Source organism: Equus caballus, chromosome 7 (assembly GCF_041296265.1).
Source record: "Equus caballus isolate H_3958 breed thoroughbred chromosome 7, TB-T2T, whole genome shotgun sequence".
Taxonomy (NCBI): domain Eukaryota; kingdom Metazoa; phylum Chordata; class Mammalia; order Perissodactyla; family Equidae; genus Equus; species Equus caballus.
The window spans coordinates 54,090,516-54,115,020 of NC_091690.1; the positions used below are offsets into that span (position 1 = coordinate 54,090,516).

At 36.3% G+C, this 24,505-nt stretch overlaps 2 pseudogenes; both read left to right on the plus strand.

Annotated features, from left to right (window-relative positions):
* OR7G80P (olfactory receptor family 7 subfamily G member 80, pseudogene) lies at positions 9,582 to 10,523 on the plus strand (annotated as a pseudogene).
* OR7G86P (olfactory receptor family 7 subfamily G member 86, pseudogene) lies at positions 16,896 to 17,860 on the plus strand (annotated as a pseudogene).

Below are 24,505 nucleotides of genomic sequence, written 5' to 3' on the forward strand. Positions count from 1 at the left end.
ACTTTTCCTACATTAACTTTGTTTTTTAGTCAATAAACTTCTTGATATAGTATTAGAAACAAACATAAGAAAAGATGGCATTTGAATGTCACCCATTCAATTCAACACGTTAAAATAGAAAACATACAAAAAGACATAGCTGGTCTCATAAAACAAGAGAAGGCTTTCCATGTTCCTCACAAGTAACTCAAACATAACCAGTGAGTGGACTAAAGTCAAGGGTTCTATGGATTACTTCCGTAAGGAAGAAATTAATCTCTCCTGTTAATGAGCACACTGGAAGTTAAATATCCTGGAAGAGATTATGTGCTTGAAGTCAAAGACAAGAACAGAATTTCAATATTTGACAAATGTGGTTGAACAGGAGAGTTGTGGACACTGCCTGAGCCTTTGAATGTGAACTTGAACAGCTGAAAGTTTCAGAAAAGCCCCAGGGAAGAACTGAACCAAGTTACCTGCTGGCATGGTGACCGGATCTGTGATATTCACAATATACTCAAGCAGAAGGAGTCAGGAAACTAAATTTAGGACTAGAGAACTGATTGGTGATTGTTGAGGGCACATGTGAACCTGCTAAATGAGAAAAAGTGAACCTATAGGTGAAAAGAGAGAAAGGAACAATCCTTCCCATCCAAATGGAATCTGAAAATCAAAATATAAATAGGAAGAAAAATAGTCCTGAGACAGACAATCACCACAATGAAAATACAGAATATCAGGAGGCCAGCACGGTTGATATAGAATGAATGATGGAGGGAATAGTAAAGTGGAGATAAGACAAGAAGTGTCAGACTAATTATACAAAAGCCTACTGACAAAGGCAGATGAAGGGTAGCCCAGATGCCGCGGCATTTGAAAGATCCTCTCATGAGGATTTTTATCTGCGCACACTCTTATCATCAGCACTGACAATAAGGCTTCATAATAGTGTGCTTTCAATTAATATTTAGTGAATTAATGAATAAATATATGTGTATTAGAACTTGAATATGATTTAACACATTTACAGAGTAAGACTAAAACATATCATCATTTTCAATAGATGGAGAAAAAGCATTTAAATAAACTGCAACATCCTTCCATGATAAGATAGTGAAGTAAGAATGGAGGAACCCACCTTAACTCAAAAAATAGTATTTCAGACATCATCTACAGTAAATGAAATACGCAGTGGTCAAATACTCAAAACATTCTCTTTAAAATCAAGAACAATATAGAAGATACTAAAAGACACTATTTCAAACAACATAGTGTAGATTTGAGTCGCTGAAAAGAAATAAACACGTCATAACTAATATATGCAATTAGCATCTACGTAGAGAATTCCAAACAATCTATAGATGATTTGTTAGAGAGAACAAAAGAATGTAACAAATTTGCTGAAATCAAAATTCTATACAAGCATCAAATGCATGACTTTATAAAGAAAAACTTATTTAGAATGTGTGATTTGTAAGAGATACCTTTAACAAGATCATCAGATAAATACCTGTAAAAAGTTCTAATAAAATATTTCAAAGCACATTATGCAAAAACCTATGACATTTTACTGAAGGACACTAATGAACACAAAAAATGCAGATGATATTCAAACTTTCGATAAATATACGCAATATTAGAGAGATGTCAGTTTTCCTCAAATAGTTGTATAGATTTCAGGCACATCCTGGGACTTTATTGTGTTTGAGAAGCTGACTTTGAAGTTTATATGAAAGAGTGGTGGAGAAAGAATATTTGACTTAACGGAAAATAAGAACAAAGTGGAGTACTTGCCTTACAAGATGTATTATGGAGCAATAGTAACTAAAATGTTATGGTTCTATAACAGATAGAAAAGTATCACCAGTAAAACCCTCATCTATATGAAGATTTTTTAGGACAGAGATGGCATTGGATACCTTTTTTTTTTTTTTTTTAAAGATTAGCACCTGCGCTAACATCTGTTGCCAATCTTCTTCTTTATTTCTTTTCTTCAAAGCCCCCAGGAACATAGTTGCATATTCCAGTTGTGAGTGCCTCTGCTTGTGCTATATGGGACGCCACCTCAACATGGCCTGATGAGTGGTACCATGTCCGCACCCAGGATTCAAACTGGCATTCCCCTGGCTGCTGCAGCGGAGCATGTGAACTGAACCACTTGAACATGGGCCAGGCCCCTGGATGCTTTCTTTATGACAATGTAACTTTGAGGTAAAGGATGGTACCATTCAGTAAATAGTGCTGAAATTATTGTGTCCATGTTGGAAAAACTAAAATTTGATTCTATCTTACACCATACTCAAAAAACATTCCAAAACATCAAAGCCTTAAATGTGAAAAATAAAATGACTATGTTTTTGAAAACAATATAAGAAAGTATTCCTATGACCTTGGAGAGAGAGTAATCATCCCTTAGATAAGATTAAGTGATCACAATACAAAATGAAAAGAGTGAAAAACTCAACCACTTTAAAATAAGATGATAATGGACTAATATCCTGAAAACACAATGAACTCCCACAACTGGAAACCAAAACAGACACAAAAAAAACATGATTAAAAATGGGCAAAGGACTTGCATAGTCTTTCTCTAGAGAAGACATACAAATGGCCAAAAAGCACCTGAGAAGATGCTCACCATCATTAATCATTAAGGAAATGCAAGTCAAAACCACAATGAGACACCAAATGATACGCATTAAGATACTTGCTATAAAAATATTAACAAGTATTGGCAATGATTTAGAGAAAGTGGAACCTTGTGAACTGTTGGTGTGAACGTAAATGTGTGGCTGCCATCGACACAGTAGGATGTGTCCTCAAATAATTAAAAATAGAATTATCATATAACGTATGTTATAATAATTCTACTTCTGGATATATTCTCAAAATAAATGAGGCAGGGACTTGAACATATATTTGTACACCCATATTCATAGCAGCATTATTCACAATAGTCAAAAAGTGGAAGCAAACCAACTTCCCATTGACTGATGAATGGGTAAATAAATTATGGTATACACATACAATGGGACATTATTCAACCTTAAGGAAAAGACAATCCACCAATTGGGAGAAAATGTTAAATCATACACTGACAAGGGGTTAATTTCCAAAATATATAAAGAACTCATATAACTCAACAACAAAAAAAGAAACAACCAGATCAAAAAGTGGGCAGAAGATATGAACAGATATTTTTCCGAAGAAGTTAGACAGATGGTGAACAGGCACATGAAAAGATGTTCAATATCACTAATTATTAGGGAAATGAAAATCAAAGCTACAATGAGATATCACCTCATACCCATCAGTATGGCTAAAATTAACAAGACAAGAAATGACAAGTATTGGAGAGGATGTGGAGAAAAGGGAACTCTCATACACTGCTGGTGAGAATGCAAACTGGTGTAGCCACTATGGAAAGCAGCATGGAGAGTTCTCAAAAAAGTAAAAATAGAAATACCATATGATCCAGCTCTGCCACTACTGGGTATTTATCTAAAGAACATGAAATCAACAATTCAAAGGGATGTATGCGTGCTTATGTTCATCACAGCATTATTCACAGTAGCCAAGACATAGAAGTAACCTAAGTGCCCATCAATGGGTGAATGGAAAAGAAGATCTTGTATGTGTGTACAATAGAATACTATTTAGCCATAAAACGACAAAATTGTACCATTTGCACCAACGGGACCTCAATGGAGGGGCCTTGAGAGTATTAGGTTAAGGGAAATAAGCCAGACAGAGAAAGACAAACACCATATGATTTCACTCATACGTGGAAGATAAATAAACACATGGATAATGTGAACAGATTAGTGGTTACTAGAGAAGTGGATGAGTGGAGATCACAAGGGGTAAAGGGGCATGTATGTAGGATGACAGATAAAAACTAGACTGTTGGTGGCCAGCATGATGCAGTCTATACAGAAACTGACATATAATATTGCCACCTGAAGTTTACAAAATTTTATAAGCAAATATGGCCTCTATAAAATAATTGAATAAAAAAGAAAGGAAATTCTGATACATGCTGCCATGTGGATGAATCTTGAAGACATTCTGATATGTGAATAAGCCAGTCACAAAAGGACAAATAGTGTGCAATTCTATTTATGTGAGGTTCCTAGAGGACTCAAATTCATAGTCACAGAAATTAAAATGAGGTTTCCAGAGTCTAGGGGCAAGAAGGAACAGGTTGTTATTGGTTAACAGTGAAGATTTCAGTTTTGTGAGATGATGGGTCTTATGTACGGATGGTGATGATTAACCACACAATGTGAATATACTTAACGCACTGACCTACACAATTAAAAAAGGTAAATGGTAATTGATATCTTTTTGTATTTTACTGCAATTCTTAAAATAAAAATAACTTATCAACTAAACAATAAGCCACCAAAACAAGTGGCTCAAGAATAAAAGTTCATAATTTTTCTTTCAATATAACAAGAAGTACAGAAGGACAAATAAACTTTCAATGAAGTGCCTTCAAATATGACCTAGACTAACAATCCACAATAACTTGATTTTATTACTCAGTGCAGCCATAAAAGAGAGCTATAACAACTTATATTAATGACACAAGTTACTTGGAGGTAGCACTCATCCTATTTTTTTTCTTTTTTAAACAGTACAAATTAATTTTCTTACACTTGTGGAGGTTACATATCTGAAATCAGAATATTTACTGGGCTAAAATCAAAGAGTTTGCACGTCTTGGTCCTTCTGGAGTCTCTGAGGGGAGATTCTCATTCTCTGCCTTTTGCAGTTTCTAGTTGCCCATCAGCATTTCTGTCACATGGCCCTTCCTCCATCTTCAAAGCACATCAGATCAATATCTGCTTCCACCATCATATCATCTTCTCTTCTGCAGTCAAATTTTCATTTGTTTTCTTTTTTAGAATTTGCAAGCGTTTCACTGAACAAAAGAAGTAAGACCAAAAGGAACACATACCTTTTAATTCAGTTTTTTAAAAGTCAAAAACCAGCAAAAGTAAGCTATATTTTTTTCAGGCATGGTGGAGAAACTACCAAGAAAATCCAGGATATGCTGACTTTAATAATCGGGATATTGGATCCTTCTTAGAGGAGAAGGAGAACATTACTGGAATAGAATATTGATGATACTGTAGGTATTGATATTACCTCTTTTTTCCAGCTTCTTTGAGATGTATTTCATATATAAATTGTCTAAGTTTAAGGTATACAATGTGATGATTTGCTATATGCAAGAAGTTTTCAAGCACAAAAGGGAGTATTGTTAACTACAGTCACCATGCTGTATATTAGATCCATAGAACTGATTCATCTTATAACTGAAAGTTTGTACCCTTGGACCAATATCTCTCCATTTCCCTCACCCATCAGCCCCTGAAACCACCATTCCACTCTCTATTTCTATGAGATTGACTGTTTTAAATTCCGTATTTATGTGAGATCTTACAGTATTTGTCTTCCTCTGACTTATGGACATAATTGCACGCTACTGATTTTCAGTGACATTTTATTTTATCGTTATTTAAAATAAACCACTATAATTCAATCAAAAGCCCCCCATAGGGAAGAAAAATGTACATTGAACCTATTGTGTTGAAATTGGAAAAAGTAATTATTAAACCACTTGTGAATTGAATCTACTTCAATTCACCACATTGAATCTATTGTGTGGAGGGAAAAAGTGGTTATGTGATCTATATGGATCATAGTCACAACTGGTCACAGAGAATAGATCAGATTCTGCAGCATAAAATATAAAGAATAGGAATTAAAGTACAGAAAACATTCAGTGACTCTAAAAAGGAAACACCCCTAAATGTTTCAATTTTACAACATTTAGTTATATTTATAACTATATTATTTATACCCAATGTATAAACTATGTTTTCACACTTAAAATTGGAATAAAGCTTCCTGACACCAATGAAAAAGAGAAGGCTTTGTGACTTAAAGAAACAGGCTAGAATTCATTAATAAAAGAATGTGTGTACATGTGCAAATGGAGGTGAACCTGAACAGGTGGAGACAACTGGATAGTGAACAACTGGCCTAACAAGGTCAAGGATAAGCCATCACGAATTTCTCTCTTCTATTGTCTTTGTCTTTAAGGATTTGCAGTTCCCAGGGATCATAATGACATTAAAATATTTGTTTAATGAGGAGTTTTGTATATCTATCCCCTAGGGATATAGAGACTGTAAAGAGTGAGCCTGTGACAATCTCATCCAGCAGCTCTTGCTTGGTCAGGAACAAGCAGACCTGAGGCTCCATCCAAGGATGATCTTTCTTGGCCAGGAGCACCTTGCCTCACTTGGTCTCTCTGTCCTTCCTGAAGACATATCTCCTGTCTTCAATATCATGTAGTATGTCAAACATCATTTGACAGTGTTGCCAGTCAGGTAAGTGAAAATTCCTTATTTAATGTGTTGGTAATGAGGACAAGGGTCTTACTATGAATTCATCTTTGAGAATAAATGAGGACAACACATGCGTGAAATGACCAGAACCAGATGTCCAATGGGACTTCAGCCTATCTGTCTTCTTGTGATGAATTCTCATGTATTTATGTACCAATACTCAGCTAGTTCTCAGTCTGCTGGTCTCCTAATTCCCCTAAAAAATGGCAGAACCTCTTTTCCTCCTGATCAGAAATCTGCCCTTTCTCAAACGTGATGACTGTTATAAACCTTTCTGACATTTTCTTGAATTTTTCTGTGGTAATATGAAAGGATTTGGTCAGCTTTTCTGTTCATTCTGTTCCTGGTTCTTGATAAGTCTTTGTACAGAAGTGATTTTGTACTATCCCTGTAGCTGTGCTGTTAAGATGCTGGGGAGAAAGTGGAGACAGAGTGAGACCTTGTTGGCTACCTTCCTAGTATACTCATTTCTCTTTATGAATTTACCTTATACTATATATAAGAAAAGCAGAGACAGTATAAGAAAAAAAGACATACGACTATCCCTCAGCTCATTCCAGAATTAACAAACGTTGACTTGGTGCTAGATGAATTTCAGGTCTTTTTTATAAAGTAAAAAATTAATATGCATATAGAAGACACTTGTTTTGTATCTCACTCTGTTCTTGACCTCCCCTTTCTAGCAACAACATCTAGAATGTGATGGTATCGATCATGCGTGACTTTACATTGTATATGTATTCATAAACACATATAGGATGAAGGACGTTAACCATAATATCTATCAGTTTAGGAACAAAGAAATAAAACATGATGTAACAATATAGTGGAATACTTTCTGCTAATTAAAATTAATGATGCAGGACTAAATACATCAACTTCAATCAAAAAATAAATTACATAAAATGTCAATCGTAAATGACATGTTCAGTATGGTTCAGTTTACATAAAGCTTAAAAAATTTGAAACAATTCAATTGTTTTTGGAACAATTAATACTAATTATAGTAATAGTTGCAGGGAATAACATACAGTAAGTTCATGTATTCCTTCCTGGGGAGGGAAAAGAATCAAGATCATTCAAATGCATGATGTAGGTGTTTCACATATACACATATTATTTATTGCAATAAAGTCACCCAAAATGAGAATAGTGAAATGTATGAATTTAATAAATTTGACTGATGGGCACCAAGTTCTTCGCTATCTCTGTACATTTGTTACACTTGAATAATCTATAGTAAAAATAAACATATCTATGTAGGATCAAAAAACATTTAAATTTTTCTCATGCTGCAGACGTTTTGTCATACAAAATACTTTTTTCTGGTGGGTTTTCATTATTTGTGTTGATTCATATATCTGATAATTTTTATTGTTTAATTCATTTTAATTTTTATCTATTTAATCATATGTCCATTTCAAATGAATATTGATGTCACTGACATTTCCTTAATTCCCTTTCTACATGATAAAGTTTCTCAGAAGGAGTTTCAGCTCAGAAACTCTTCCCTGAAATGTACAGTTATCATCTAGGGATGTTCTCTCTTTCCATATTCTTTCCTCAACTTGTCCCACCCCATTTCTTTCTTTTGAGGAGAGAAACATAGCAGGAGCTGTTGTTCATGGAGGAAGAAGACTACAATAGGAAATGTCAGCACGAGGGTCCCAAATGCTGAGTGCCGTTCTGGATGCTTTTCCTCCATTCATTTCACAATTTTGGAACATCCCCATAAGTTTTTATGACAGTTCCCATTATACAAATGGGGATATCAGGCCTTTTATAATGATAAACACAAATCATCAAAAAATAATTATCTTTCCTCACTCTCAAAGCAAGTGCTTGCTGGACTAAATTTGGTGTGTTTGATGACAAGTAATACACAAAATGATAAAGGCCCTCATGGCCACTTCTTTTTCCCCTTGAGAAGGAGGACCACTGCATTACAGAGACAATCATTTTAGGACAGTTGATTATATTACAAGTATCATATAAATATCTCTTATCTTATAAATTTATGTCTTCCAAGGACCAAATATTGAAGCTATTTTCTCAGGAGTTTATGCATTTCATTCTTTCTCTTATTTGCCTGTTTTTTCTTTTTTAATGATATGCCACCTAACACCTCAGGGGAGAATTTCCCTTAGGATGAGACAGAAAATCTCTCTGAAATAGTTTTCCAGCTTTTCATAGAATCCATCTGTAACATAGTTGAGTAACATTTCCATGGGAGAGTCTTATGAGCTTCAAGTTTATATGCTACGTTTTCTAATCTTTGCTTGGGTACAGAGCATATACTTGGATGGATGACATGAACCCACCACACAATACTTCATGAGTAAAAGTGGACATACTTTGTAGGGTAGTGAAAAGATTTGGGGCATTATTCAGGAAAAAATATTACCATTTTAAAGGGGAATTATGAAATCTCAGTGATGGTTTAGGAATGCTAATTCTGTACTCTCCAAAGGCATTAACAGAGATTAGTCAAGTGAGTCAATCAGCAGTCAGATGATCTGATCTCAGACCTACTGCTGTCATGAACTAACCATGTACTTTGTGTCCAAGATGTAACTTCTTTTCTCCTAGGTTTCCCCAATGATGCATGGATTGATTGTGTGATGCAACTCATCTATAATTTAAAAAGCCCTTCATAAGATTCTGAGGCATGCCAAAGTTTGGGAACTATTACCCTACAAGAGAAATTCGATAGCTTCAGTCTCATTCTTCTGTTTGGGGCAAGAAACGTTTCTGAAGGAAATATCACATCATATTCTTTCTTTCAGTCTCAGCATTCAGCACAAGGTGGGAAACAGAGTTGGTGATCAATAAAAATAAGAGCCAATAAAGGAAGTGGAGGGAAGAGGAAGAGTGAGAGATGACGATAGAGGGGGAAATTAGCAGAGGGAAAGATTTGAATATTCTCTTGGGTACATAATATGGAGGATTCTTTTTTTCATTTTTAGCACTGGTTCTCAAACTTTAGCACGTATAAAATTCATCTGGAGGGGTTTTTAAAACTTAGATTTCTGGTCCCCAGAGTTTATCAGCAGTAATTCTGGAGTAGTACCACAATTATTCATTTCTAACAAGTTCCCATTTGGAGCTTTTGCTGCTTATCCAGGGACCATTCATTTTATTTCTTTTTACTCCATCTTTTCAATCAGATTCATCGATAACATGGAACACAGAAATCACACAGACTCTCCAGAATCCCTTCTCCTTGGATTGACAGATGATCCAGAACTGCACCCTCTCCTATTCATTCTGTTCCTCTCCATGTACCTGGTTGCCATCTTGGGAACCTTACTCATCTTCCTGACTGTCATCTCTGACTCCCACATCCACATCCCCATGTACTTCTCTCCAATCCATTCTTTACTGACATCTGTTTAAACAAAACCACAGTCCCAAAGATGCTGATAAATATCCAAGCACAGAGTAAGAGCACCACTTACACAGGCTGCCTTACACAGATTTAGTTTGTCCTGATTTTTGCCAGTTTGGAAAATTTTCTTCTTGCAGTAATGACCTATGACCTCTGTGTGGCCGTTTGTCATCCACTGAGGTACACGGTCATCACAAATTCCTGCTTCTGTGGACTGCTGATTCTATTCCCCCTGTTCATTAGCATCGGGGATACCCTCCTCCACAGTCTGATGGTATTGCAGCTGACCTTCTGCACAGTCCTGGAAATGCCCCTCATCCTCTGTGAAGTTGTTCAGGTCATCAAGCTGGCGTGTTCTGATACCCATCAATAACATCCTGACATGTTTTGCAACTAGTATATTTGGTGGTGTTCCTGTGTATGGATCATTATCTCTTATGCTAAGATAGTCTCCTCTGTTTTGAAAATGCCATCAGTAGGTGGAAAGTATAAAGTTTTTTTCCACCTGTGGTTCTCACCTCTCAGTTGTGTCCTTATCCTATGGGACAGGATTTGCTCTTTATCTTATGCAACATTAGTTCTCCCCTTATAAACTCTTCCAAGAACATTGAAGTGGCTTCAATGATGTACACTATTGTCCTTCAAATGCGGAACCCCTTTGTCTATAGCCTGACGAACAGGATATGAAAAGAGTATTGAGAAAACTCATCTGTAAGATGCTATTGGTTTTTCAGGAGAGTGTTAATTTACAAATATTTGTGTATTTTCTAGCTGTCCTTCTCTTATTGATTTCTAGCTTCATAATATTGTGGTCACAAACGACACTTTGCTTGATGTCAGTCTTTTAAAATTCACTGAGACTTGCTTTGCGGGCTAACATATAATCTATCCTGGAGAATGGTCCATGTGCACTGTAGAAGAATGTGTCTTCTGCTGTTAAAAGAAGTGTTCATATATGTCTGTTAGTTGTTATACACTTAGACCATTTTCAAATTCTCTGTCATTTTTTGATCAATCCAGGGGTACTATCCATTGTTGAAAGTTTCATATTGAAGTCTCTAAGTATTATTTTAGAAATACGTATTTCTCATTTTACTTTTTTCAAGTTTGTTTCATGTATTTTGAGGTTCTGTGTATATATGTGAGGTTTGGTGTATATACGTATATAATACTTATATCATCTTGACTATTGACCCTTTTACCTCTTCTTTATCTATCTATCTACCTATTTTGTTTCTATCCCTTTTTGTCCATTTAAAAAATTTTGACTTAAAATCTATTTTTTATGATGTCAGCTCTCTTTTGGTAACTATTTGCCTGGAGTATATTTCTATCCTTTTATTTTCAATCCATTTATTTTTGTGGATTTTTAGTGAGTCTCTTGTAAACATCATATTCACATCATGTTTCTTTTATCTCTCTTCCAGTTTCTTCCTTTTGATTGGAGCATTTAGTCCACTTACCTTTAAAGTATTTCCTGATAAGGAGATTCTTAATTCTTCCATTTAAAAATTTATGTTCTGTGTGTCTAATAACTTTTTGTTTTGTTGTTCTTCATATCCACCATTACTGCTTTCCTTTCTGTCTAGTTGATTTTTTGTTAGGAACATTCTGGATTTTGTTCTCTTTGCTTGTTTTGAACATATCTGGATAATATGCTCGTGGTTACCATGGGCATTAAATTTAACAATGTAGTTTGTATTAACACCACTTTTCCTTCAATAACATGCAAAACTTCTGCTTTTATGTGGCTCAATCATTTCTTCTTTATGTTGTTGCTGTCACAAATTAAATCTTTGTACATTGTTGCTAGTAGTATAGATTTCAAAATTTTTACACCTATTTAAATCGAGTAGGAAATAAAAGTGGAGCTGTAAACTAAGAATAAAATACAAACTCTTTTATTTGACTACACATTTATCTTTAGCAGAAATATTTTCTCACATGGCATTGAATTATTGTCTAGTGTCTTTTCATTGCAACTTGAAGGGATCCATTAGACATTTTCATAGAGCAGGATTAGTTTTAATGAACTCCTTCAGCTTTGTTTATTTGGAAATGTTTTGTTTCCCCCTCATTTTTGGAAGAAAATTTTTGTCACTTACAAAATTCTTGGTTGACATTTTTTTCTTTTAGCATTTTATATATATCATCCCAGTATCCTCTGACCTTCATTGATAAATGAGAAATTGATTATTAATCTTATTAAACATCTCTTGTCTGTGATGAGTTAATTTTCTTTTAAGTTCTTGTACATGGTGAGCTCCTTTCATGATTCTATCTTTCCCTTTAGCTTTGTCAGTTTGATGATAATCTGTCTTAAGGTTAGCATCTTGGTGTTATCCTCCTTGGAGTTCATGGAGCTTCTTACTTTTGTAAGTTCATTATTTTCACCAAATTATGGAAGTTTTGACCATTATTTTTCAAATATTTTTTTCATCTCTTTCTCCTTCTCTTCTCCTTCTGGGACTCCCACAATGATTACATATATTTTTTCATTTGATGGTGTCCCATTGTCACCTAGGGTCTGCTCACTTTTCTTCATTCTTTTTTCTTTCTGCTTCATAGAATCAATATTTTAATGTGGTAGCTGTGTGTATCAGAGTCTCCCCTAGAGTTTGCTTTTCTTAAAAAAAAAATCTTTAAGGTGGTAGTACTGTATTCATTTAGTGACTTTCCCAAAATATATTCACAAAGACTATAATTCTTGTTGTACATGGTCATTGACATGTATGCTCTTTAGTTTTGTGTAACTTGTACTTTGACAGATTTCCTTGAATGGCAGGAGTGATACAGGATTGGGTGCAGTCTTATGGTTCTAATGCAATCCTTTTTAATATGTCTTTATGAGGGTGGTTATCCTATGCAAAACTGCTTTCCTTTGACAAGGAGATATTGAGTGTAAGATAAGAGAGGAATAAAGGAAAGTTGTCAAGATTAGGAGAATTTCTTTCCTCAAGGCTCAAAAAAGCAGGACCATAATTTTGAATCATCTCTGTGGGTGAAGGGGTGAAAACCGTGGAGGTCTCAAGTGAGAATCAAAGGAGTTGCTGGAGAGCTTTCTATACTGGTCATCAGTGGAGGCTGAGGGAGGTTTTTGTTTTCAGCACTACACTAGGAAACAGCTCTGTACCCGGCACTTGAGTTATCCGCTAGTGCAGAGCTTCCTGCACTGATGCCCACAGAACAGCTGAGAGATGAATCACGTGAGACCTATGTTCATACTGAGGTTTCTCTGGCTTACAGAAACAACTACTGACTTTGAACCTCTGGGGAGACTTGTGAGAGATGTGCATTCATTTTCACACTCAGAACTATATTTCAAAGTTTCCAAAATTATGACCTATTTTTATAAAAAAATTGAAGGAAACAAATGTTTATATGAGATGAGTGTTTAAAAACTCTGTGAAAAGCATTCTGTGAAATTCTGATGACATCTGAAATCTTAGCTGTGTGACTTCAGTATAAAAGAATATGGGAGAATGTATCTAGAATTAGGAAGATATCAGATGTTTCCTCAATTTTGCTTTTTAACATATCGTGTACTAAACAGTGCATAAGATCTGTCTGTAGTTCTGAAAGAATAGCCACATAATAAACATACATACCTATCCAAGGGTTAAAAATAGAGCAATGCCATCACCATAGAATCCACTTAAGTGGTCTCCTACTTACACTACCCTCGCTGATTCCAGGGGCAAACACTATCTTAAATTCTGACCTTATTTTCTTTGAAGTGTTTCTTTTGGGTTGAATCATATGAAATTGTCATTTTTGATTATATTTGCACTGCAAAACTGGTAATAGGATTTAAACGTTATTGTCTTATCACTTCAATATATGTTAATGTCCAATTTATAGTCTGTCTCTTTTCAAACTTGTTAAAAATTCAATCAAAAATATATCAAGTTTTCATCTTGATTGTTTTTTATCACTAGTGTACTTTTGAGATTTAATTACGTTATTGGGCATAACAGGCACTATTTCCAATCTTCTGTGTTTTTACATTATGTATGGTGACTTTTCAAAGTAGATATCTTGTCCAATATTGATTCAAGTTTTGTTCTAGTTTTCTGCACTTATGAATAAATCTCTTTGAATATTCTCATATATTTGTCTCTTGGTGGAAATACGATGGAATCTTATACTTGCAATGGAATTATTGGGATTAAAGGAGTATGGATATTTCTTTAGATTGTTCCAAAGTGTGATCCTAAGTGATTGAAACTATTACACACATATTAGAAGGTCCTGATGATTTCTACCGCCACCAGTATTTCAAGGCTACTGATAATCTTGTGGGTTTAAAAACTATTTCATTATTTGGCACACTTCTTATTTTTATGTGATTGAGTATCTTATTATATATTCATTTCCCTGTCTTTTAAATATATGTTTGTGGTATTTCTACTGATTTGATTAACTTTTTCTTGTTAGTTCATATGATTTATTTATATAATTTCAAACTGAAGTCCCCCGAGGTGAGCATAAATGTACATTGAAACTATTGTGAAAAAATTAGAAACTATGGTTATGAAAATCAATAAAGAAGTAACAGATCTGTCTGCAGTGATCAGAGACAAATTTTTCACAGAGAATAAATTAGAGTCTATTGTGCAAATATACACAATGAAAATTAACATTCAGGAAACATTAATGACTCAGAAAAACTTAAAGTTTCCAATTTTTCAATAACAGCATTTTTTTTTGTTTTTTTTAAATTGAGTTCATAATAGTTTACACCAATGTGAGATTTCAGTTGTACGTTATTTCTTGACTGTGACCACATAAGTGCTCCCCTTCACCCCCTATGCCCACCCCCTACCCTTCTTCCCCTGGTAACCACTAAACTGTTTTCTTTGTCCATGTGTTTGTTTACATTCCATATATGAGCGAAATCATCTGGTGTTTGTCTTTCTCAGACTGTCTTATTTTGCTTAGCATAATTCCCTCCAGGCCCTTCCATGTTATTGTAAATAGGATGAATTTGTCTTTTTTATGGCTGAGTAGTATTCCATTGTATATAAATACCACATATTCTCTATCCAATCATCAGTCGACGGGAACTTGGTTTGTTTCCATGTCTTGGCTATTGTGAATGGTGCTGCAATGAACATAGGGGTGCATACACTACTTTGGATTATTGATTTTAAATTGTTTGGTAGATACCCAGCAGTGGGATAGCTGGGTCATATGGTAGTTCTACTTTTAGCTTTTTAAGGCATCTCCATTCTGTTTTCCATAGTGGCTGCATCAGTTTGCATTCCCACCATCAGTGTATAAGGGTTCCCATTTCTCCACACCCTCTCCAACATTTGTTAATTTGTAGTCTTAGTGATTATAGTCATTTTAATCGGCATAAGGTGGTATCTTAGTGTAGTTTTGATTTACATTTCCCTGATGATTAGTGATGTTGAACATCTTTTCATGTGTTTATTGGCCATCTGTATAACTTCTTTGGAAAAATGTCTGTTAATGTCCTCTGCCCGTTTTATGATCAGGTTGTTTGCTTTTTTATTGTTCAATTGTGTGAGTTCCTTATATACAATGGAGATTAACCACTTGTCAGATCTATGATTTGCAATATTTTAAATATATTATTATTATTATTATTATTTTTTTAAAGATTTTATTTTTTCCTTTTTCTCCCCAAAGCCCCCCGGTACATAGTTGTGTATTCTTCGTTGTGGGTTCCTCTAGTTGTGGCATGTGGGATGCCGCCTCAGCGTGGTCTGATGAGCAGTGCCATGTCCGCGCCCAGGATTCGAACTAACGAAACACTGGGCCGCCTGCAGCGGAGCGCGCGAACTTAACCACTCGGCCACGGGGCCAGCCCCTTAAATATATTATTTACATCCACATACATAAACTATATTTTCAAACCTAAAGTTGGTATTGGACTTCCCAATGTCATTGATTAGATAGGGACTCTTTGTTCATACCTGCAAAAAGGAGTGGAATCCCATTAGAGAAGAATGGTGTATCCATATTTGCAAAGAATTGGAAATGGAGATGAGCAGGCACAGATGGAGGAAAATGGATGGTGTAAACCTGGTCTCATAGGGTGAGGGAAGTAGCCATTATGAGTTCCTCCCATCTAGAGTCTTGGTCTTTAAGGATTTACACTGTCCTGGGATCCCAATGACAATAAAATTGCATGGCTAATGAGGAGATTTGGAAATTGAAGCTCTAAAGATACAGAGACTGCAATTTGCCTGTGACTGTCTCATTCAACAGTCCTTCCAATGAAAAGAAGTAGGTCATCTGAGCCTTCGCCCATAGATGATCCCTCTTGCCCAGGAGTTTGGGTTTCACTCAATTCATCTGCCTTCCTGAGGACAGATATCCGAGATGGTACATTCAGTGGAGATGTCAAGCATCATTCCACAGTGATGCCAGCCAGGTAACCTAAGGTCAATGTTTGGAAATGAGGGCAGGTTTATCCAAGGGAAGTTGTGAAGAAAGTACATACATCAAATGATTAGAGCTAAGTCACCTATGGTCCTCCTGTCTGTCTGCCATCTTTTTCACACTTTTTCTTGTACCTTACACAATACTCAAGCACCTCTCATTTACTAATCTCATATTCAATTTCTGCTATAACAAGGATCATTTCTTCCAGAGTAGCAATATACCAATTTTAAAACAAGGTAACTCTTTAACTCTGGCATTTACTTGCCATCTCGTGGTGAGAGGGCACGTTTGGTAAAGTTGATCTTACCTTCCCATTCCTGGTTCTTGATATATGTATGTATTATCACTGTGGCCTGCCTCTAAGTTCCCAGGAGATCCAGATAGAATCTTCAAGCTACCTCCCTAGTCTATTTGTTTCTCTTTATAAAATTGCCAAAGGTTTCAAATAACCAGAACAACATAGACAGTGTAATTTTTTAAAAATGACCACCTGTTAACCCTTTCTAGAATTAATGATTGTTAGCATTCTGCTATATCAACTTCAAATTTTCTTTTTTTAAAGGAAAAGAATAATATACATACACACATCTTTTCTATTCCCATCTTTCAGTCTCCTTCCCTTCTCAAGATGATTTTTGCCTCTGGCGATGCTCCTCCTACTGGTCTAGAAAACATACATTCAATTGTCTTGTAACTCCACATTTTCCATCAGATTCATCAACAATATGTATCACAGAAATGAAACACATGTTTCACATTTCCGTCTCATGAAAGTGACAGAGGATCCAGAACTGCAGTCCATCTTTTTCAGTCTGTTCTTGTCCATATACCTGGTCACCGTCCTTGGAAATCTGCTCATCATCCTTGCTGTCAGCTCTGACTCCTATCTGCACACCCCCATGTACGTCTTTCTCTCCAATCTGTCTATTGATGACATCTGCTTAAGCACAACTACGATCCCAAAGATGCTGGTGAACATCCAAACACAGAATCAGAGCATCACTTATACAGGCTGCCTGACACAGATCTGCTTTGTCCTGGTGTTTGCAGGTTTGGAAAGTTGCCTTCTTGCAGTAATGGCCTGTGACCACTACTTGGCCATTTGCCACCCCCTGAGGTACACAATCATCATGAACTCTCGCTTCTGTGGACTGCTGATTCTACTCCCTCTGTTTATTATCATTCTGGATGCCCTGCTCCACAGTCTGATGGTGTTGCGACTGTCCTTCTGCACAGACTTGGAAATCCCCCTCTTCTTCTGTGAAGTTGTTCAGCTCATCAAGATTGCATGTTCTGATACCCTCACCAATAACATCCTGATGTATTTTGCAACCAGTGTATTTGGTGGTATTCCTGTGTGTGGAATTATTTTCTCTTATGCTCAAATAGTATCCTCTGTTTTGAGAATATCATCAGTGACTAGAAACTATAAAGCTTTCTCTACCTGTGGTTCTCACCTCTCAGTACTCTTTATTCTATGGGACAGGCTTTGGAGTTAACATTAGTTCTGCTCTCACTCTTTTAGAAGCACTGCAGTGGTTTCAATGATGTACACTGTTGTCCCTCAAATGATGAACCTTTCATCTATAGCCTGAGGAACAGGGACGTGAAGGGAGCCTTGAGAAAACTCATCAGTAGGACATCTTCTCTTTGGTGACTGTGTGACCTGCCTTGAACTAGGGTTTCTAGAATGAGTCAAAGTGACAGAAATATGGGCAAGCCAGAATGTCTGATTCTTGTATCATCAACTTCTTCTAAAATGACTGGATAATACAAAAGGTAAGTGAATTTCAACTTCAGATTGAATCCCAACCTGCTGTTGTGTTTCAAAAATGAGTTCCATTCCCTAAGCTCAGTGTCTTTGGTGGGGTCCTTGGAGGTGAACTGAAGCAAGGTTTATGCTCATATTGTTGAGACATCAGAGGAAAAAATGGGAGATGTTGGATAGGTCCAGAGAAGGATCAAATAAGTCTGTGGTCATAGCAAAGACTTGATTGTGTCTGATCTCATGGCTAGGGCCATGTGAATTATGCCCCAGAGACAAGTCTACTGTGAGACATGGGAAGAGTTGTTCTTTCATACTCCAGTGATTCCTGAGACCTGTCGCTGGTCAACTGTACCTGTGCAGGGCAACATCAGCATCCATTATATTCAGTTTTATCATCTATCAACATGCTATAATGTGATTATTAGAGGTTAGAGATGATTGTCAGGAACTTGATTTTGAATAGTGAGAAAGTCATTGTTTCTTCTTAGAGAAAGTAACCCTGATTCTAATATACCAGGGCAATAAAGAGAGTTATCTCACCTTACAGGGACTTCAGAGGTAGAAAATGTAGAGGAAAATTCATTTACTCCTCCATGGGTGCCTTTTTTTACTGGGACAAGCTCCCTTCATTGGCCCAGATGGCTGCAACAGATGCAGACATCATAGCAAGACATCATGACCAGAGAAGGTAATCTGACTCCTCTTCCTTAGGTCTTTTGATACTTAGTATTGTATAGGGTCATCCAGAATATATACCTTTAAATCCCTTCACTGTGAATAGGATCATATTCCTCTTCTATATCTCCTTCCTGATGTGGAGAAAATGATTACTTTGAGAGTCTTAGATTGACTGCATGAAGTGTTCCTCTTGGTCTCTGGTCCACCTCCACAAGCACTGCAAACACTGAGGACAATGTCTGACACATGTCAAGTACTTAACAAAATTAACTAGTGTCATTGTGTTCTATACTTGCCTATGTTTATACATTTGTATTCCTACTGTTCTCATGGATTTTTAATACATACTTCAGCAAGTAAATTTTTCTTTTATGTTATTTTCACATTTTCTTTTGCTGCTCTGAGAAATAAAAAAACAAACTGTTTAGGCAGGCGAAGCAAAGGTTGGTAATCTGGCATCTTCTTAGCTGTGAAACTTTCTCATTGGCTGATTTGTAAAAATATATCTGAATTTTCACTTTTCTTCTTAATCATCGATCTTGTTGTGTTTCTTATTTATCTCTGCTGGTGTCCTCATGAAGATCACACTTGAATAAAATTAATTATATCACTGATGTCTTAGAACATTAGCTGCACTCAGGGTTCTCATGCAAAACTTTTTGATGTGTCTTTACGAGGAAATTTATTTTATGGAGAAATACTTTACTGTGAGAAGGAGTTGTTGAGCGCAAAACAAGAGAGGAGAAAGGGCGGTTAGCACAATTAGGTTGATCACATTTCTTGTAATCACAATATTTCAAAGAAGGCTCTCTATGCATGTGGGGCGAAAAGTGAAAGTCTCAAAGGAGAGCAAATGAGATCCTTGTGTTCTGGTCATCATTGGAGGCTGAGGAGGTTGTTTTATTTTTAGTAGCACATCTGGAATACAGCTTTGCCTGGGAATCATGGTACCTCCTAGTGCAGTGCCTCCTGCACTGCTGTTCAGAGGATACCCACAGAGTTGAATCACCTGGGGCTTGTGCACATACGACATGTTTCCAAATCTTACTGAAGAACTACCAACTTTGAATCTCTATGGAAACATGTGAGGGATAAGCCTCTTCAGTAAGCACCCTGTGAGATTCTGATGACCTCTGAAGTCTGAAGTGCGTGAATTCCATATTGAATGAATATGGGAGAATGTATTTAGAATTAAGGATACGATAGACCTTTCTTTTTTTTTTTTTTAAAGATTGGCACCTAGGCTAACAACTGTTGCCAATCTTCCTTTTTTTTTTTTTTTAAGGATTGGCACCTGAGCTAACAACTGTTGCCAATCTTTTTTTTTTTTCTGCTTTATTTCCCAATCCTCCCCCCCCCCCCCCCCCGCCCCGTACATAGTTGTATATCTTAGTTGCAGGTCCTTCTAGTTGTGGGATGTGGGACGCCGCCTCAACGTGGCCTGACGAGCGGTGCCATGTCCGCGCCCAGGATCCAAACCCTGGGCAGCCGCAGTGGAGTGCGCGAACTTAACCACTCGGCCATGGAGCCGGCCCCTAATTTTACTTTTTAATTTAATATTAAGTACTGAGTAAAAATCTACCTGTAGTTCTGAAAGAATAATAACATAATAAAAACTCATTTATCTATCTAGGGGTTAAAAATAGAGCCATGCCACCATTATAGAATGCACCTGAAGTGTCTTCCAGTCACAACACTCTGTCACGTCAAGTGTCAGATGCTATCCTGTATTCTGTACTTATAATTTTCTTTAAAGTTCTTTTAGGTTGCATTTTATAAAATTTCCAGTATTTGATCGTATTTTTCCTATGAAACAGGCAATGGGTTTAAAAATCTTTGACTTATCACCCTTCTGTGTATTCCTGTCCAATTTGTAAATCTGCCTGTTTTCCAACTTGCTAAATCTTAGGGTATATATTTCATGTCCTGACGTTTTTCCTCTTTGTTGCACTTTTTGTATTCAATCATATTGTTCATAGTAGCAGTAACTAATTCATTTCCAATACTCTGGATTTTTTACACTGTTTATGGTATCTTTTCAAAATAGGTATCCTTTCTGATACTCTGGAAATTTTATACTTTTTGTAACCAGTTTCCTGGTGTTATGAGTAAACCTGTTTGAATATTCTCTTATATGTCTCCTGGTGGAAATTAGAGAGTTTATTATAATTGAGATGGTAATATTGAATATAAAATAGCACTTTTCCTCTTTAAGTAGTTCCAAAGGGTTTTCTGAAGTCAATGAACACACGTACACATACATTAGAAAGTCCTGGTCAATCACATCATCACGAAGACATTTTCAAGTATACTGGTAATCTGCTGGGTATAAAAAGATTTCAGTAATTTATATGTCTCTTACTATATATAGTAGATAGTGCTTTTCACATATTTATTTTATACTCTGTTAAATATCTGTTTCTGGACTTCTACCATGCTGTTTATCTTTTTCTAATTGATGCACGTGACCTCTTTTATCAGAATATTAATCTTAGTGATAAGCATTGAAAATTTCTTTTTAGATATTTGCCTTGTTTTGGGATGTGTTTATAGTGTTTTTCTCTTTTTTTTTTCTTTTTTTTTTTTTTGATGAACAGAGTGCTTAATTTTAGTGTAGCTGAATTTGCCATTGTTTTCCAAAATGGCTTGCACTCAATAGGTCTTGTTCATGAAACTCACAGTTACTTCAACCACAAGGGTTTGCTGTTCTGGCTTTTACATTTGAAACAATATTCTTCATGAGATTTAATTTTGCCTTTGCTGCGAGACAGGAATCCTGTTTCATTTTGATGTTCCTTCATAAACTATCCATTTATGTCTTGGTCTCTTTCTGGGCTCCATCTTCTGATCAATAGGTCTTATATTTACCTCTGTCCCAATGTAAGATGTCTTATTTATATTGTGAATGCAATTTTCTCCCAAAATTTCACACTTAAAATCAAATTGGAAATTTTATGTTATATATATTTTACCACAATAAAAAATTACACTAAACATGTAGTAAGCATGTTTTAGTCCTCTTATAGGATATCACTATCAACTTTTCCCAATCTCAAAGTACTCATTTTGACATATTTTCCCACATTATGGGAAATTTGGTGAAATTCTGGTCATTGATTTCAATATTGTTACAGTAAACTGTGAGTTATCAGAAAAGAAGTCAAATTGTATTACAATGTACTACGTGATTCTAATTGACAGACACTGGGACTTCTGTTGCCACAGTCAACTTATTTTTAGCTGACTGGCACCAGCTAACTTGTAGCCAGGGTAAGAGTGCTGACTGCAGTCTCCTGCATGGTGGCACAAGCCACCTGTGGACACTTGCATTGTGATGAGGGCCATGGCCATTGGCAGGGTCAGCTATGGGTACACACATGGTGCAAGAGTACAGCAATACAGCTTGAGTCTCTCTGCCTGTGTATGCACAGCTGTGATTTCTGGGGCTAGTGGTATGCATTTGTGCCACTACAGGGATAGCCATGGGTGTGCATGGGGGTAGGGGACAGTGACAGGAAATGGGACTGGCTACATGCACATGTGCAACCATGGGTGCTAGGGCCAGCTGTAAGTGTGTGCTCAGTGGCCATCTGGATTTCAGGATCAAGTCATCCTGGAGGTAAGGATGGGGTAGGACTCAAGCTGTTGGAGTCGAAAGAAAAGACATGCAGGACACTTAGTGACAAAGGCTGTGGGGAATCTGAAGCTGCTGAACTGTCTGTTGGTTTCCTCAGTGGTGAAAGCTTCCAGGGTCCTCTGTGGAGTAAGCCATTGGGGTGTGCATTGGTGAACGCTGGATAAACAATAGATGGTATATACGTACAATGGAATATTATTTAGCCTTAAAAAGGAAAGACATTCTCACAGATTTCACATGGATGAACCTTGAGGACATCACGCTAAGTAAAAAAGCCAGTTACAAAAATAAAAATACCAAATGATTCCATTTACATGAGGTACTTAGAGTATTCAAATTTGGAAAGCAAAATGTGGAATGGTGTTTACCAGGGGCTGAGAGCCAGGGGATTTGGGCCTTATTTACATGACATAGAGTTTTATTTTTGCCAAATGAGAAGATTTCTGGGGATTGGTTGCACAACAATGAGAAGTACTTAACGTTAATGAATTGTATACTTAAATATGGTTAAGGTGGTAAATTTTATGTTTATGCTAATGTTCAATCCACAGTCCCCCAAAGCGAAGAAAACTATATCGAAACTATTGTGGTGAAATTAGAGAAGATTGTGAAAATCTAAAAAGGTAGTAACAGATCTCTCTGTATTGATCAGAGACAGAGCCATTACAGAGAACAGATAATAATCTACTATATAAAATACACACAGTGAAGATTAAGTTTCAAGAAATATTTAGAGTGTTTAGATTTTTACAATAACTTCACTTTATTTTAAAATACATTATTTATATAATATATAGTGTATATATAGTGTGTGTATATATGTGATACACACTATATTTTCACCCCTCCAGTGTGTATCTGAATTCCTGATGCCCTTGATTAAATAACAATGTCTTTGTTCATAACCAAGGAAAGAAGACCAGAATCCAGTTAGAAAATAATGGTGTGTCCATATTTGCCAAGAATTTGAAATGGAGATGAGCAGATACAAATGGAGAAAAATACACGGTGTGCCTGGTCTCATAGGGTCAGAGAAGCAGCCATCTTGAATTCCTCCCTTCTAAAGACTTCATCTCTAAGGATTTGCACTGTCTTGGGATCTCAGTGAAAATAAAATAGCTTGCCTAATGAGGAGCTTTGAAAATTGAGCATCTAGTTATACAGAGACTACAATCTGCTTGTGACCACCTCCTTCAACTGTCCTTCCTGTGAAAGGAAGTAGCCCATCTGAGCCTCCTCTGATGGGTGATCCCTCTTTCTTGGGAGCCTGGGTCTCACTCAATCCCTCTGGCCTTCCTGAGGACAGATCTCCCAGATGGTACATTCAGAGGACATATCAAACATAATTTCACTGTGATGTCAGCTAGGAAACCTAAATTCCTTTAGTCAATAGTTGGAAGTGAGGGCACGTATTTTACTACAAGTTCATCCAGGGAAAACTGTGATGAGAGTACATACATCAGATGATTAGAACTAAGTCATTCGCTGTCCTCCTGCCTGTTATCTTGATCATGTTTTTTGTACTTTGCATGAATAATAAAAAAACTTTCATTTGCTAATCTCATATTCACTCTACTATCACTGAGCCCATTTTCCTTCTGAGTAGAAATCTGATTTTTCTAAAACAATATGATTGTTACAAATTTCTGTGATATTTACTTGAAATCTTGTGGTGGTGGAAGGCAGGATGTTGGTAAAGGTGACTTTTCTTCCCATTCGTGGTTCTTGACCCATGTATTGTCTCAAGTGCTTGTCTCTGAGGTCTCAGGGGATCCAGACAGAATCTTCAGCTGCCTCCCTAGTCTGTTTCTCTTTATAAGATTACTAATTCTTTCAAATAATCTGAGTAATATGTATAGTATAATGTAAAAAAAGGACCACCAGTCAACCCTTGTAGGAATTAACAATGGAAGACACTCAACTATATGTTTCAGGATTTTTTTTTAAGTAACAGAATAATATGCATACAGAGGGCATTTATTCTTGTTTCTCCCTATTAGTGTACATCGCATCTCAAAATAGTGTTTCCGTCTGGTGATGTTTCTTCTGCTGGACCAGAAAACAGACATTTGATTATGTTGTCAGTCCACCTTTCCCATCAGATTCATCAACAACATGGGACCCAGAAACAAAACAGATATTTCAAAATTCCTTCTTATGGATGTGAAGAGGATCCAGAACTACAGCCTCTTCTCTTCATTCTGTTTCTGTCCATATGC